The 15,773-nt window shown below is 40.4% G+C and overlaps 1 protein-coding gene across 2 annotated transcripts in view; it reads left to right on the plus strand.

Annotated features, from left to right (window-relative positions):
* WDR89 (WD repeat domain 89) overlaps window positions 1-15,773 on the plus strand; it is a 45,312-nt gene that overhangs the window by 10,386 nt on the left and 19,153 nt on the right. Inside the window, exon 1 of one of the 2 annotated variants that reach the window (XM_037031569.1) lies at window positions 2,585-2,708. The exons of the other annotated variant lie outside the window; for it this stretch is intronic. The gene's annotated coding sequence lies outside the window, so the exon portion shown is untranslated. Of the gene's footprint in view, window positions 1-2,584; window positions 2,709-15,773 lie in introns of those variants that run through there. 2 annotated transcript variants of the gene reach the window in all.

The raw sequence follows: 15,773 nt of genomic DNA on the forward strand, positions 1-15,773 counted from the left end.
TTTTATATGTTTAGTAAGGTTACAATTGGCAGTACATTATTTCTACTCCTTTTTAACCTTTACATCAGGTCTATAAAGTGTGAAAGTCTTTTTCTTTAAATATTGGATGTTTGCAGGATGGCTCAAAATTTAACACCTTTTGTTGATTACTCCTTTGAGATCAGGATCTTTCACTGTGTTCAGAAGAGAGGAAATGAGTTTAGAACTTAACTAGATTCTGATCTTCCTAGGATATAGCACAAAGTGATGTAGAGAGCTGGTGTGTTCTGTTCAATCTTGGCATGAGTATAAAACTATAAATATTTATGTTTAAGGGTTTTAACCACTTTTGATTTCCGTTTCAGCAGATCCCTTTTGGATATTCACCCAATTTAGAGCATTAAATAGTAAATCTACTTCAAAATGTAAAAGAAAAGTGCATTTAGCTATCAACTTACAAATATTTATAAAATACTCCCTTATTGTATTGTATGTTGACATTATAAGCTATCCAGTATATAGAAGCCTCATTCTGCCTTTAATCTTATTTCAGTCACTGGTTATCAATGGACATGCAATTATTAATATGTTAAAGTGACTTTCTGTTTTGTGACAATTCGGAGAAACATTTTCTTTTATGAATTCACCTTGGATTTATCTAGTCTTCCTGTCCCCAGTATAAGTTTGTGTATGTGTGCGTATATGTGTATTTATCTGTTGTCATGGTTAGCAGCATGAGATATATATGTTTATTATAGATATATATTAGGTTTTATATCTAATAGTTTATTCTACAAGTTTATTATTTCACACTATTGTAGTTCTTTGAAATTCTCTATGCAGCAATTTTTGGTGGGGTTTTGTTTTTGTTTTTGCTTTGTTTTGTTTTTTGTTTGGTGTTTTTTTTTGTGTGTGTGGGTTTTTGTGTGTGTGTGTGCCAGGTATTATTCTGAGCATTTAACATACAGTAATAAATTTATTTGTCATAACAACCCTGTGAGGCTGGAACTGTTATCCCCTGCTTCAAAGAATTGGAAGCTGAAACACAGTTTGTAAAGGCAAGGTTTTAACCCTAGCAATCTGGCTATATACTCTTTTTTTTTTTTCAATCTTTAGAGGGGAAGGAGAGAGGGAGAGAAATACCAATGTATGGTTGCCTCTCGTGCGTCCCCTACTGGGAACTGGCCTGCAACCCAGGCATGTGCCCTGACTGGGAATCGAACCACGATCATCTGGTTCCCAGGCCCATGCTCAATCCACTGAGCTATACCAGCCAGGGCTTATATGCCCATTTTCTTAATTACCATGAAATAACTATTTTTCTAAGTCACAATATTCTCATCTAAGAAGCAGGAATAAATAAAAACCCTAATTTTCGGGCTATTGAGGGTTAAATGAAGCAGTGCATTTGAAGAGACTGATTTAGAACCTAGATATTAGCAGTCAGTTAATATTAGCTCTGGTTTGGCTACATTTTGGTTTTCTTCCAGTTGGATGTTGTTTTTGGTCATCTCTATAGTATTTTATTCTTCCACCCACTGTATACTCTTTATACAGTGGTGTTCCCCAGTCCCCAGTTTCATTCTTGACCTGCTGTTCTATATCATTCTGTATAATTCCCCTTCCAGAGCTTCATCCACTTTTCTAGTTTTTAACCACTGCTTAATTCCTATAGTCTGATGACCCAGTTCCATACTTCCATCCCTCCCCACTATGAGCTGAAGACTAATGTATCCAAGTGTGCACCATATATCTGTCCTTGACTATTCATGCACATTCCTCAGGCTTGTTATGGATAAAAGTGTGAAAGAACTTCAATCTAAAGTGGAACTGAAGGATAGAAAGTGGAGAATCTCATGCATGTGACCTCATAAAAACGAAAGATTGACTGGGCCTGGCTGGTGTGGCTCAATGGATTGAGCTCCAGCCTGAGAACCAAAGGCTCACCAGTTTGATTCTCGGTCAGGGCACATGACTGGGTTGCGGGCCAGGTCCCAGAAGGGAGTGTGTGAGGTGTAACCACACATTGATGTATCTATCCTTTTCTTCCCTTCTGTCTAAAAATAAATAAAGTCTTTTAAAAAATATTTCATTTATTTATCTTTAGAGCAGAATGGAAGGAGAGAGGGAGAGAAATATCAATGTATGGTTGCCTCTCATGCATCCCCTGCTGAGAACTGGCCTGCAACCCAGGCATGTGCCCTGACTGGGAATCGAACCGCAATCCTTTGGTTCTCAGGCCTGTGCTCAATCCACTGAGCTACACCAGCCAGGGCAAATAAAATCTTTTTTTAAAAAATGAAAGACTGAGAGATTGATTTTCTGTAGATGTCTGATTTATAGAAGACTGAAGCTTTTCCTCTGACAAATGAGCAGCTGCTGAGAATGTCTATCTTGGAGTTAATGAACTCACTACATGGCCTTTAACTGAATTTCCCCCTTTTTTACTTCTTGCCCATAAAAGCAACTATACATCATCAGTCTTGCCTGTAGCTCTCTGTGGTTTGCTTGTTCAGAATTGTGATTTCTCTGCTGTTCCTGAATAAACTCAATTTCTGGTTACTTGTTTTAGTTTACTACTACTATTTTTTTTTTTTTGACCTTATTTCAGAAGTGGGATCCGAAGGAGCTGACCACCAAGGAATGACAATCTCTGAAATTGAGCAAGGTAGTCACACTTGAGCCCTTTGTGTTCTTTCCTTCCACAAGTCACCGCAACTGTTGGTTTGGTAAGTCTCTTCTCAGTCTCAAGCTTCTTCCTTTTTGGTCAAGGTCTATGACTTTATTTCAGTTCTGAATACAGTCAAATTGTCCTTCTGGTGAGTACTCTTTGTTTCTAATAATGGGATCCCAGTCATCTGAATGTTCTAAGGGTGCCCCTCTTTGGGAGACCCTGGCAAGTTATGTTTAAAAGTTACATTTGTGCCCTGGCTGGTGTAGCTCAGTGGATTGAGCGCAGGCCTGAGAACCAAAAGATCGCAGTTGGATTCCCAGTCAGGGCACATGCCTGGGTTGCGGGCCAGGTCCCCAGTGTGGGCCACGTGAGGCAACCACACGTTGATGTTTCTTTCTCCCTCCCTTTCTCTCTCTCTAGAAATAAATAAAATCTTTTAAAGAATTACGTTTGTTCTTTCTCATGCTCATTTCTAACTAAATGGACCAATTTTACAAAGGGTAACTTAGAACTCTACTCTGTATATGGAGAACCTTTGATGTTCCCAAAGTTGTTTTTATCCAAACTAAGAAGACTGTGGCCACAAAATTAAACAATTCAAATGGAACAGTTTTTTGAATTAGTATGTGGAAGCTTGTAAATGTGTTATAGGATTTTAAATTGCTTCCTTAGAATGTACTTTTTCCAAATTGACTAAACCAAATAAACGAAATGTAATTTTAAAAAAAAGCTACAGGCCTCTTTGTGTTAACCAAGGTCCCTCCTAACCTTACTGTTCTACCTCTTTGCCTCCTCTAACCAAGGTGCTTCCTAATCCTTTTCCTCCACCTGCACTTTCTTTCCTATTACATAAATCTCACCAACCAAGCCCATTAAAAGTTTCCCTTTCAAAATTAGACCTTCCAAGGATCCTACTAATCTACCCTGGATTTTCTGTATCCTATAAACACAGGCTGAATTTATGGCTATAATTAAGATTTTCTAAAGGTAACTAAGGATCCCCATAGATTTGCTGAAAAATTCAATGTTATAACCCTAATTTACCAACCGGGTCTCTAATCTGTATCAGTTAATCCACATGGGTTTAATCCAATACTGGATTAAAGCTGCTGGTTAGAAAAACATTGAACAATCTCTAGGGTTTAAACTAAAAGAACCACCATCCCTTTTTGTATGATCAAGCTTGTGGTATGGTCAGAAGTCTACATGAAATGATTCTTAGAGCCTTTCCCAAATCTGTGGACTAGAATAAAATTCAGGCAGGTATCCAAAACCTGCCTAATCTGGGCATGACTTCTGTAGCAAATTCCAAATTATTTTCAAAGACAATTCTGGAATCCTTGTAGATGTTGAATCTACCCATGTAAGTTTTAATTCCATTTTCACAAATGGCCTAAAGGACTTACTTCTGACTTTGTCAGTCTGGCTAATCAGCTTGTACCCTAAAAGATGACATCAGAAAAAAGACAACTAAAAAGGAGAGGGGCTTCTGGCCAAGATGGAAGTACACGTAGATACTCTTTACTTCCTCATACAACCAAAAGAAGGAAAACAACCAATTTAAAAACCAACCAGAACTACCAGAAAATTGAACTGTATGGAAGTTTGACAGCCAAGGAATTTTTAAAAATATTCATCCCAACTGGTAGGAGGGGTGGAAACAGACAGCTGGGTTGGAGAGGATGCACAGATGAGTGGCTGGTGGCCCAGGTGGGGGTGTTGTGAGGCAGCAATGGGTGGACTGGGTAGTTCCCAAATCAGCTTGTGAATAAAGTGGAAGGAGCAACTGGAGAGTGAGACAGACTGTGCAACCCAGGGCTCCAGCATGGGAAGGTAAGCCCTCAGAACCTCTCACTGTAAAAACATGAGGAGGTTGCAGTGGGAGAAACTACCAGTTTCACAGGAGGGGCCCACAGGGTCCTAGAACATATATAAGCCCACCCACTCTGGAATCAGCACCAGGGCAGCACCTGAAAGGGCACAATTTGCTTGTGGAAAATGGGGGAAGGGACTGAAAACAGGCTGAGAGCCCAGCAAGTGGCATTCTCCTTCTGACCTTTGCCCCACATACAGCATCACAACTCAGTGAAGTGTATTGCTTCAACCTGACATATAACTAAGGCTCTGCCCCTTATGTAACAAGTGCTTGAAGACAGAAATAAGCATGAGGACACTTCTGGCCAAGATGGAAGCATAGGTAGATATGCTTTGCTTCCTTGTACAACTAAAAGGACAACAAACTTAAAAACAAAAAACACCCAGAACTGCCAGGAAATTGAACTGTATGGTCTGACAACCAAGGAGTTAAAAAAGAAACATTCATCCAGACTGGTAGGAGGGGTGGAGATGGACAGCCAGGGCAGAGAGGCTGGGTAGCAAGATGGTGGCTGGTGGACAAGGTGGTCCCACGTTCAAGTGCAGATAAACTAGGAGGAACAACTAGAGAGAGACAGACTGTGAAACCCAGGTTTCCAGCATGGAGAAAAAAAGCCTAAAAACCTTTGGTTGTAAAAGTCTGTAGGGGTTCCAGCAGTGGAAGAAACTCCCAGCTTCACAGGAGAGTTTGCTGTAGAGACCCATAGGGTCCTAGAACATACAAACTCACCTACCTGGGAATCAACATAGGAAGGTCCCAATTTGCTTGTGGGTAGCGGGGGGAGTGACCGAGAGCGGAGCAAGAGCTGAGCAAGTGGTCATGTTTCCTCTGTGACTCCTCCTAACATACAGCTCCACAATGTAGGTAAGCGGGTTGCCCCACCCTGGCAATACCTAAGGTTTCACCCATTACAGGTAGGCCAAGACCAAATATGGCCCAAGTGAAAGAACAGATCAAAAGCCCAGGAAAAGAACTAAGTGATGAGGAAATAGCCAGCCTATCAGATGCAGTGTTCAAAACACTGGTAATCAGGATACTCACAGAAATGATTGATTGCAGCTGCAAAGTAAAGAAGTGAAAGCTATACAAAATGAAATTAAAATATACAGGGAACAAACTGTGAAGGGAAGGAAACTGGGATTCATTTCAACAATTTGGAACAAAAGGGATAAATAAACATTCAACCACGACAGAATGAAGAAACAAGAATTTTTAAAAAATGAGAGGCTTACGAACCTCTCAGAGAACTTTAAACGTTCCAACATCTGAATCATAGGGGTACCAGAAGGAGAAGAGGAAGGGCACGAAATTGAAAACTTACTTGAAAAAATAATGAAGGAGAACTTTCCCAATCTGGCAAAGGAAATAGACTTCTAGGAAGCTCAGAGAATCCCAAAGAAATTGGACTTGAGGAGGAACACACCAAAATACATCATATTAAATTACCCAAGATTAATGATAAGGAGAGAATCTTAAAAGCAGCAAGAGAAAAGGAGACAGTTATGTACAAAGGAGTTCCCATAAAATTCTCAGTTGATTTCTCGAAAAAAACTTTACAGACAAGAAGAGGCTGGAAAGAAGTATTCAAAGTCATGAAAGGCAAGGACCTACAACCTGTATTACTCTATCCACGAAGCTATCATTTAGAATGGAAGGGCAGATAAAATGCTTCCCAGATAAGGTCAAGTTAAAGGAGTTCATTATCACCAAGACCTTATATGAGATGTTAAAGTGACTTATCTAAGAAAAAGATCAAAACTATGAACATTAAAATGACAACAAACACAGCTATCAACAACTGAACCTAAAATGCAAAAGTGAACTAAGCAAACAACTAGAAGAGGAACAGAATCACAGAAATGGAGGGCTAACAGGGGTGGGAGAATTGGGGAAAAGGTACAGGGAATGAGAAGCATAGTTTGTAGGTACACAATAGATGTGGGCAGGTGAAGAATAGTATAGGAAATTGTAAGCCGAAGAAGAACTTAATGTATGACCCATTGACATGAACTAAGAGGCAGTAATGCTGGAGAGAATGGGGGTACTGGGCAGAGGGATGAAGGGTAGGGAAAAAATGAGACAACTATAATAGCACAATCAGTAAAATATACTAAAAAAAGAAAGACAACTAAGATTTTGAATCTGCACAGCAAATCTGCCCTACAGGACTATGTCATTATTACAAAAAATCTGGCCATATGGTATGAATGGAAATCCAAATAGTCGCAACAGCCTAAGAACCAATAGCCAAATTCACCTCAGTATGGGACCAGAGGACACATAAAGTCTGTTCACCTTTCTGCCATTAAATAGATTGAAGGAAACTATTCTCTAGATTGGGGATGAATTCCTGACAGTATTAACTGACATGGGAGCTGCTTTATCCATGCTTGACCCCACCACAGTTAAATAGTCCCTTAGAGTATTGCATATGTTCAAATAGTGGAGGTCTTAAACTACAACGTGTCACTATTTCTCAGCTCCTATCTTTTTATCTGGACCTTGCAAAGACAAATACCCCTTTCTCTTCAGTGATTTGGCTCCCATACATTTATTAGGGTGAGATTCTTGGTGAACTCTAATGCTATTTTTTTTTCTTTAAGGAAGAAATAGCCTTTGAGTTTGAATCCAGCACTCAGAAAAATTCAGCCCTTTTTGCCTTTGCTTAGTATCATGCAAACCAAGGAAGTTCAAATTTTGGACTCATCCCGTTAACTCTGGCTCCCTCACTCTTTGGGCAAAATCCTCAACAGGTATAGACAGAATTCATAGTGCCCCTTACATTAAGATCCAGAATGATCCCTCTAAACCTTACTCAAGAATAAACCAATACTCTGTAAATAAAGCTTTTAGGGCATATAGTGTATTTTAGAAGATCATAAGGCCCAAGGACTCATTATCCCTTGCACCTGTCCTTGTAAGACCCTTGTTTTGCCCATAAAAAAGTCCAGTGGCCAAGGATGGTGATTTGTCCAAGACCTTGGGCCAATAAAATCAACTAATTTCTACATGCTATTGACATCCATCCCTACTGAAAACACTGTCTTCACTCTGGTCAGCTTGTGCAGTGCGTATTTTAGTATCCCTGTCAATGGAGGTCGTCGTCATATGTTTGCCTCTGTCTGGGAAGGACAACAATGTACCTGGATGGCCAGCCTCAGGGATTTACTGACAGCCCTTCTTAAAAGTTTTAAAGGCTGACTTGACAAAAAATTTTGGAGGCTCCATCTTACTATAATATATGGGTAATTTACTTCTTTGCTTGCCCTCCCAAGATAACACACAAGCAACGCACAGACAGAAACAAAAACAATTCATCTCTTGAAATCTTAGCCATTAAGGGAAACAAGGTCTTGAAGGAGAAATTAAAATTTGTCCAAACTTGGGTCCAATGTTTAGGTTATTCAATCTCAGAACAGGGGCTAAACCTAGATTCTGATAGGCTTTAAGGCATTTTAAACTTTCCTAACCCCCGCACCAAACATCAGTTTCTTGTACTAACTGGTTATTGTCGAAATTGGGTTCCAAACTTCTAATGGTTTAGCCCCCATATGGCTTTACTAAAGAACACTAGACCTGACTCCATTGTTTGGGATGACAAGATAGCTTAGCCTTTAGGACCTTGAAGGAAAACTTAATAAATCCACCTCCCCTAAATTATCAGATGTCCTTTTTCTTTTTCATACAAGAGAAGGAGCCAAATACCCTTGGAGTATTTACCCCAAAACACAGAGGCTATCACCTACCCATACGTTACTACAGCAAACAAAACCCCGTGGCCCAAGGTTGTCGCCCATGCCTTAAAATTGTTCCTGCTACTGCTCTTTTAGTATAGGCTACTGAACAGATTTGGGATCCTCCTTGACTGTCTTGGTCGAGGCTTACTTCAATCTGTGCCACACACAACATTTTTTAAAAGCCAAGTCACCTTACTGACTATGAAATTCTTTTACTAACCCCTTATTGCATTCTTCGATCACTTTAACAATCTCAGCTGTGCTACCTTTCCTTCCTCTTACACTGAAAAAATTTCTCCTGACTCTCTGACTCGGGTCACCTGTTGAGCTTTTGTGGTAACTTATGTGAAACCCTCTTGGCAAATGCTGATCTTTCTTGGTCGACTGATGGCTCTTACCTAAAAAACAAGAATGGTAAATTTTGTACTGGGTATACAATATAGACCACTTTTAAGGGCATTGAGGCTGTACCCTTCCTTAGGTCACTTAAACCCAATAAACTGAGTTATAGGCCCTCACGCGAGTATGCTTTTTAGCTGAAGGCTAGACAGCAGACATCTATACTGATAATCTTGTCTATGTCCCTTTGAAGTGGTCTGTGATTTTGGAATGTTAGAGAAACAGTGGGGTTTTCTGACTTCCACTGGAGATAATATTAAGAATGGCCCTTACATCCAAAATTTGTTGGATTGTCAAACTGCTGCCGGTAGCTTTAGCTGTCATCGAAGTCCTTGGGCATTCCAAGTCTGGTTCTCTGGAAGCCAAAAGAAGCCATCTTGACAATTTGTCTGCAGAAAATATCCCCATAATGAGAGCCATAGGCCAAACTTTTGTCCTAGTCCAAAAGGCTGCCTCTTCTGGGAAGGACCTAATGAAATAACCAGGGAAGTACAACAGCTGGCCTCTAAAAGAGAAAAATAAAATTGGAAATCTAAAGGCTATTGGTATGAAGAAAAGGAACTGTGGTTCAAGCCCCAAAATAAGCTGGTTTAGCCAAAAAAAAATCTAAAAAGTTCCTTTTATCCACTAAGAAAATAGACATTTATGAATCAATATTGGTTGGGAAATACTGGCAAGGCCACAAAAGCACGTATCTTGTGTCTTTTGCCTGTCTTAAATTCAACCTAGGGAAGCCTATCTTCTCTGCCTCAGGATATTTGATTTATCCAGTTGACCATTTGAGGTCTGCCTGAAGGCTTTTTTATAGTTACCGTCATCTCATGGATAGAAATATGTTCTAGTAATGGTTTGCATTTTTCCTCATTGGACTGAAGCATTTCCATGTGGGAAGTCAACTGCCTATTCACTAACTGAAGTCATATGGGGGTCGCCCCTCCACTGGAACTCTGCAGTGAGTGGGGAATCCATTATACTGCACAACTACTTTGACTAGTCTCTGCTCTCTGGTCAGTTCTGCAACATTTCCACTGTACTTAACATCCTCAGTCTTCAGGACTGGTTGGACATACAGATGAAATTACTAAGACCCAGTTTGCTGAAATAGTCGAAACCCTCCAGATAGGCGGGGCAAAAGTACTACATTGGTTCTTTTAAATCTTAATCTGCTTCATTTGGGATTCATAAGCTCTCACCTTTTGAAATAATTATAGAACAGCCAATGTATTTAGTGCTTCCTTTGACTTAAAACTAAAAAGAGGACATACTGCAGTTTTTCAAAGGTCTAATTAATTCTATTGAGAATAATTGGTAGAACAATCTGTCCATAGCATTCTTCTGGGAGATGATGTCAAACACTGCACTATAGCCTAGAGACTTTGTCTATAATAGGAAAAGACATCTCTGTAAAGACTTCCTGCAGCCTTGTTGGAAGGGCCACTACCAAATGGTACTGACTAACCTCTGTACAGCCAAGCTTAAAGAGATTGACTCTTAGATTTGTGTGTCTATTCAAAAAAGGCCCCAAACCTGAATGGATCTGCACCCTAACTGTGACTTAAAATTAAAAATTTCTAAGGACTAAAGCAGATGACAGGAAATAGACACCTTTCCTAAGATATCTGGAGCAGGCCTATATTACCTCCCACTTTGCCTCATTCTGTATCATCCAGTCAAGGCATGCTGCTTAAAATTCTGATAGTTTTGTCCTTGGCTTTCTTGCTACCCTCTAGTTAAGATCTTGTATAAATTCTCTAATTCCACTAACCTTACTGATAGATGGATTAGTGCAGAGTTTATAACTCAGGATGCACCCGAACTGGTAATTCAGCCGTTATCCTTAGAAAATGGTGAAAGCTGTCTGGCAGAAATGCAGAATTTTCTTTTGGTACCTTTGAGCTATATATGTTCTCCCTTCTGGCAAAATTGTACCAGACATTATAGTATTCCATTGGGTGCCTCCCTCCCATGAAGAAATATCCCTCACTCTAGTCTTGACTTTTATACTTTGTGACACTTTTGGTCTAGGCATTCCATGCTGTCACATATTTGAGTACTGCAATAGCCCACAGGGTAGATGGCACTCTCATGATGGAAGCCAGGTTGTTCTCTTTGCCTTTTTCTTTTGTCTCCTTGAATTTCTTCCCAAATGATTCCTTAGCCCATTGCTAAGCTTGGAAATGGGCCGAGCTCCCTGTAGAGTTCCCACAAAGCTGGCCACACCACAAGTCAAGGGCAAATTGGAGCTGTGGGAAGGAGCTGCAGCTTGTGCTCCCCTTCAGTTAGGGCCTGGAGCTGGGGGAGCTTGTTTACAAGTACTGTCATCTTTTGCTTAAGAAATTTTTCCTTAAGACAAGCAATTTCATCACAAATAGCATTTTTAAATACCATAGCTTTGGCAGCTTTACACAACGGCAGGTACTTGGGGGGTTTTTTCATCCTGGCCTTGTGGGACTGCAACCAGGCCAGGGGCAAGGGTGGTGGGGTGTTGGTGTTATTGAGTCTGCATGGAGGAACCGGTTCCTGAGGAATGTTCTCAAGGCATACAGCTGGGCCAGAAATCCCGTGGCTGAGCTGGAACCCAGGGACTCCCTGCACTTTTTCTGCATTTGTTACTGAAGTAACCCACAAGGAATTTTTTTTCTAAAGATTTTATTTATTTATTTCCAGAGAGAGGAGAAGGGAGGGAGAAAGAAAGGGAGAGAAATATCAACGTGTGGTTGCCTCTCGTGTGCTCCCAGCTGGGGACCTGGCCTGCAACCCAGGCATGTGCCCTGACTGAGAATTGAACCAGTGACTTTTTGATTCGCAGGCTGGCACTCAATCCACTAAGCCACTGTAGCCAGGACTCAAGGAAATTTTTAGAAGGAAGAAAGTCTTATATTTACTCTCATGTTTAACATTTCCAGTGCTCTTTCCAATACTCTTTCCTACTGCCTGAATAACTAACATTTCTTGTTTTGCAGATACGCTGCTGGCAGTGATTCTTATCAGCTTTTCCTTGTATGATTGTTCTTTTTTATCCTGTTTTTCGAAAGATATTTTTGCTTGGTGCAGAGCTTTGTGTTGACAGGTTTTTCTTTCCTTTCAGTGCTTTCAAAATGCTATTACTTTTATGCTAACTTGGAGTTTTTCGTTACCTATTAGCAGTCACTCCCAGTTTCCCCCTTACATTCACCCTGCTCCCTGCCTCTGGCAACCATTAATCTTTCTGTTGCTATAGATTTGCCTATTCTAGACATTTTATATATAAGTACAATCATACAGTGTGTGGTCTTTAGTGTGTGGCTTCTTTCACTTAGCATAATATTTTCAAGTTTCATCTACGTTACAGTGTGTAACAATACTTTATCCCTTTTTTATGGCAGAATTATATTGCATTATTTGGATATGCCAGACAGTTGGATTGCCTGGCACTGTATGGATTTTTTATCCACTTATTAGTTAAAGAACTTTTGAGTTATTTCAGTTTTTTTGCTGTTATGAATTACGCTATTCTGAATGTTAGTGAACAGAGGTTTGCATTAGCATGCTTAAATTAATGAGATTGCCAAATTGTTTTCCACAGAGGATGCTTACATTTTACATTCCCACCAGCATTATATAAGGTTCAAACTTCTTTACATTCTTAGAGAGCCAACACTTGTTCTTTTGTTTTGGTTTAGTTTTTTTTTCCTATTTATTTATTTTTAGAGAGAGGGGAAGGGAAGGAGAAAGTGGAAGAGAAACATCAATGTGTGGTTGACTCTCATGTGCCCTGACTGGGAACCTAACCAGCCACCCTTTGCTTCACAGGCCCATGCTCAATCCACTGAGCTACACCAGCCAGGGGGTCTAGTTTTTTTAAATATATCTTATTGAGGGGTGTGGGCTGGGATGGGAGTGGGGGACGGAAAACTGTACTTGAACAAGAATTTAAAAATTTAAAAATTTAAAAAATAAAAATATAAATAAATATATCTTATTGATTATGCTATTGTAGTTATCCCAGTTTTTCCCCGTTTGCCCCCCTCCACCCAGTATCCCCCCTTCCCTCCAGCAAACCACTCCCCTTAGTTCATGTCTATGGGTGATGCTTGTAAGTTCTTTGGCTACTCCATTTCCTATGCTGTTCTTAACATCCCTTTATTTATTTTCTACCTATGAATTTGTACTTAATTCCTGCACCTTTCCCCCCCCATTCTCCCCCTCCCTTCCCCCTCCCAACCAATAACCCTTCAGATGATCTCTGTATCTATGATTCTGTTTCTGTTCTGCTTGTTTGCTTAGTTTGTATTTTAGATCCAGTTGTTGATAGTTGTGAATTTATTGTCATTTTAATGTTCATAGCTTTAATCTTTTTCTGAAATAAGTCCCTTTAACATTTCATATAATAATGGCTTGGTGATGATGAACTTTTTTAGCTTTACCTTGTCTGAGAAGTACTTTATCTGCCTTTTCATTCTGAATGATAGCTTTGTTGAATAGATTAATCTAGGCTGTAGGTCCTTGCTTTTCATCACTTTGAATACTTCTTGCCAGTTCCTTCTAGCCCACAAAGTTTCTTTCTTTTTTTTTTTTAATTTATAAAAAATGTTTGTTTATTCTTACATATTTAAATTTTAGTCACCTTCACAGTACTCCCCGTTTGATGCCATACACCTATTGAGATGTTTTTCCCGCTGCTCAAAACAGTTTTTGAACTTGTTGATTTTTATTTATTTATTTATTTATTTATTTAATATATTTTATTGATTATACCATTACAGTTGTTCTATTCCCCCTCTTCATTCCCCTCCACCCGCACACTCCCTCCCCCACCATTCTCCCCCCTTAGTTTATAACCACGTGTCTCAAGTTCTTTAGATTCTATATTTCCTCCCACTATTCTCGCCCTCCCCCCTATTTATTTTCTACCTACTGTCTATGCTGTTTTTTGTGCCTTCTCCCCCCTTCTCCTTCTCCCTCTCCCCTGTTGCTAACCTCCATGTGTTCTTCATTTCTATGGTTCCACTCCTGATCTAGCTGTCCTCTTGGTTTGCTTTTGTTTTAGGTGTGGTTGTTAATAACTGTGAGTTTGCTGTCCTTTCACTGTTCATATTTTTCATCTTCTTTTTCTTATATAAGTCCCTTTAGCATTTCATATAATAAGGGCTTGGTGATGATGAACTCCTTGAACTTGACCTTATCTGAGAAGCACTTTATCTGTCCTTCCATTCTAAATGAAAGTTTTGCTGGATAAAGCAATCTTGGCTGTAGGTCTTTGGATTTCATGACTTGGAATACTTCTTTCCAGCCCCTTCTTGCCTGTAAGGTCTCTTTTGAGAAATCCGCTGACAGTCTGATGGGTACTCCTTTGTAGGTGACTGTCCCCTTATCCCTTGCTGCTTCTAGGATTCTCTCCTTCATTTTAGTCTTGGCTAATGTAATTATGATGTGCCTTGGTGTGTTCCTTCTTGGGTCCAACTTCTTTGGCACTCTCTGAGCTTCCTGGATTTCCTGGAAGTCTATTTCCTTTGCCAGACTGGGGAAGTTCTCCTTTATTATTTGTTCAAATACGTTTTCCACTCTTGGCTGTTTCTTTCCCCCTTCTGGTACCCCTATAATTCAGATGTTGGGACGTTTAAAGACGTCCTGGAGGTTCCTAAGCCTCTCCTCATTTTGTTGAATTCTCATTTCTTCATTCCTTTCTGGTTGGACGTTTCGTTCTTCCTTCTGGTCCATTCCATTGATTTGGGTCCCAGTTTCCTTTCCATTGCTATTGGTTTCCTGGACCTCTCCCTTCATTTCAATTAGTTTAGCTTTCATATGTTCCTCTAATTTGTAAGTATAATCAACCAGTTCTGTGAGCATCCTGATAAACAGTGTCTTGAATTGTGCTTCTGAGAGGCTGGCAATTTCTCAGTCGGTTAGAGTTATTGGTTCTGGGACTTTGAGTTCTTCTTGCGCCATCTTTTGGGCTGTTCATGCCTGTTCCGTAGCAGGATCAGAGCCCTAGGTGTTCACCAGAGCAGGGCAACTCAGTGGCTGGGTTGTGCTGTTGTATGTGGGGGGCGGGGTCAAAGAGGAACAATGGCATCCCGTCTGCCACCTCCCGCGCCGCAGCCACAGGTGCGGCGGCTGCCACCGTCACTGAGCCCACGTATTTCGTCCGTCTGCACACGAGTGTGCCACCACCATCAGCCCTCGCCCCCTGGGGCCTGCGTGCTCCGTCTCACTGTGCTCGAATGTGTGACCGTGGTCAGTCTGCCCCACACCCTGACTGGGTCCGGGCCACTTGCGCGCCTAGGTCGGGGGATCTGTCCTGCCGGACCCTGCTCCACTGCTGGCTCCACCCCTCTTACCGTCCCCGTTAAACAGTTCGTTGTTGTCGAACTTCCGTATAATTCAATTTTCTGGTCTTTGGCTGTGTCTTTGTTCGCCAAACCTTTGTTGTATTCAAACTTGGTTGTGGGAGAAGGCACAGTGTTTCCACCTATGCCTCCATCTTGGCGGAAGTCCCCACAAAGTTTCTTTTGAGAAATCAGATGACAGTCTTATGGGAACTCCTTTGTAGGTAACTATTGGCTTTTCTCTTGCTGCTGTTAAGATTCTCTCTCTCTCTCTCTTTAACCTTTGGCATTTTAATTACAATGTGTTTTAGTGTGGTCATCTTAGCATACATCTTGTTTGGGACTCTATGCTTCCTGGACTTGTATGTCTGTTTCTTTCACCAAATTAGGGAAGTTTCTTTCATTATTTTTTCAAATAAGTTCTCAATTTCTCACTCTTTCTCTTTTCCTTCTGGCACTCCTATGATTTGAATGTTGGTACTTTTGAAAATGTCCCAGAGGTTCCTTAGCCTATCCTAGCTTTTTCAGATTCTTTTTTCTTCTTCTTGCTGTTCTGTTTGAATGTTTTTTTTCTTCCTGGTGTTCCAAATCATTGATTTGATTCTCAGCTTCATCCCCTCCAGTGTTTTTTCCCTGTAAATTTTTCTTATTTCACTGAATGTAACCTTCATTTCTCCCTTGGTCTTTTTTATGCTGCTGAAGTACTCATTGAGTTCCTTGAGCATTGTAATAACCAGTATTTTGAGTTCTGCATCTGGTAGATTGCTTATCTACATCTTGTTTATTTCTTTTTCTGGGGT

The sequence above is a fragment of the Sturnira hondurensis genome, unplaced genomic scaffold (assembly GCF_014824575.4).
Source record: "Sturnira hondurensis isolate 20B ecotype Veracruz unplaced genomic scaffold, ASM1482457v3 Scaffold0021143, whole genome shotgun sequence".
In the NCBI taxonomy this organism is placed as follows: Eukaryota; Metazoa; Chordata; class Mammalia; order Chiroptera; family Phyllostomidae; genus Sturnira; species Sturnira hondurensis.